Source organism: Fukomys damarensis, unplaced genomic scaffold, assembly GCF_012274545.1.
Source record: "Fukomys damarensis isolate Sample0158 unplaced genomic scaffold, DMR_v1.0_HiC HiC_scaffold_62769, whole genome shotgun sequence".
NCBI classification, from domain to species: Eukaryota; Metazoa; Chordata; class Mammalia; order Rodentia; family Bathyergidae; genus Fukomys; species Fukomys damarensis.
The window spans coordinates 1-2,000 of NW_022963681.1; the positions used below are offsets into that span (position 1 = coordinate 1).

General features: G+C 45.8%; 1 pseudogene; it reads left to right on the forward strand.

The window, feature by feature from the left end:
• The first annotated feature begins 348 nt into the window (after positions 1-348).
• LOC104870665 lies at positions 349-1,267 on the forward strand (annotated as a pseudogene).
• Positions 1,268-2,000: the final 733 nt, after the last annotated feature.

Sequence of the window (2,000 nt, forward strand, 5' to 3'; positions counted from 1 at the left end):
AAATAAACATAAAATGATCCCTTGAACTTTACTGAATACAAGAAAAGAATAATGGGAACCATATGTCTAAATTTTACATCTATTGAAACGTTGAAATTAATCAGAATCATGTCAAAGCTAATAAGGGGCTGTATTTGGAAAATGCTGTGGGAAAATACGTTTACAACGTTATTTTAGGCTGATAATGATTCTATGCGATGGTCATTCATACAACTAGAATGTCTCTGGTAATAAATAATTACTTTTGGTTTAAAAATTCCATAACATCACATGTGACATGGTAAATTAATTCCTTTGTTTTTGCAGCTAAACCACTTACAACTGCCCCTTTTTGTGATTCACGAAGCCATGCAGCTGAACACTAATGTGACTGAGTTCATTCTGCTTGGGTTGACACAGGTCCCCGTTAGGAAACAGATAGTGTTTATGACTTTCTTATTTTTCTACTTGGCAATGTTGCTGGGTAACCTGATGATTATCACCACCATCAAGACCAGTCGGGCACTTGGGAGTCCAATGTACGTCTTCCTTTTCCACTTATCCTTATCTGGCACCTGCCTCTCTACTTCTGTAGCCCTTAGAATTATTGTGGATGCACTCTTGAAGAAGAACATAATTTTCTTCAGTGAGTGCCTAATCCAAGTCTTCTCCATGCATTTGTTTGGCTGCCTGGGGATCTTCATCCTGATCCTCATGGCCGTGGACCACTATGTGGCCATCTGCAAGCCCCTACACTACACGACCATCATGAGCCTCGGTCTGTGCAGTGTTGGTGGCCGTGGCCTGGGTGGGGTCCTGTGTGCATTCCTTAGCTCAGATTTTCCTGACCTTGAGCCTGCCTTACTGTGGTCCCAATGTGATCGATCACTATTTCTGTGACCTGGAGCCCCTGCTGGAACTCAACTGTGCAGACACCTACGTGGTCAACCTGCTGCTGGTGTCCAATAGTGGAGCCATCTTTACAGTGAGCTTTGTCTTGCTGATGTTCAACTATGCTGTCATCCTGCATTCTCTCAGAAACCACAGTGCTGAAGGGAGGAGAAAAGCCCTCTCCACCTGCATCTCCCACATCACTGTGGTTGTCTTGTTCTTTATACCGTGCATATTCATCTACACCCGCCCTGCCACCACCTTCCCCATGGATAAGATGGTAGCTGTGTTTTACACGGTTGGGACAGCTCTGCTCAGCCCTCTGATTTACACACTGAGGAACGCAGAAGTGAAAAACGCCACGAGGAGCAAGAAACTGATCTCAGATTTAAGATGAATGTCTTTACCCAAAGAAGCAAGGATATTTGGACACAGAGAGACACTAAGAGGAATGTGTGCAAATGAAAAAGATTGGGATAACACATGCAAATCAAGGAAGTACCACAAATACTTTCCCCAATGAGTAGAGGCTCATTCCAACTTAATGGAAAGACTAAGGTGACGCTTTTGGACATCAGACGAGATTCCTCTCCTGATTGGTCAGCTGGTCACAGAATATTGCCTTTAAGACCAGAGTTGAGGAAGAGGCAATGATTGAACAGAGGTGGATGGTATGAGGGTGAAAACCATTAAGTGGATCAGGCCCATCCTACTGCTGGCTCAGCGCTCCTGGCTTCAGTCCCTAAGAGTGGCCGGGGACAAGCTGCATCCTACAGTCCCATCCTCCAGTGCAGCCAATGCGATGGCAGCACTCATCAGCACTGAGGCGGTCAGTGCTGTGGACCTGGTTCCAGGCCGATCCATGTGGAAAACCTTCCGAGTGGCCAGCGGCCATGGCCACCCTGGCGGCTCCGTCCTTTAAGGCCCAGACACTCAGCTCCAGGCTGGGCTCTGCAGACCCTGATTTCTGGTGATTCGTCACAGGTTCAAGCTCCAAGCCAGGCCCCAGGCTCCATGCAACAGGCCTTACTACGCTTTTCCATTCATACAGAATGGTTCTATTGAATATATGCATTGAAAAATCATTAATTCAAGGAGAAAGTATTTGATCACATAATTACTCAGTTTGC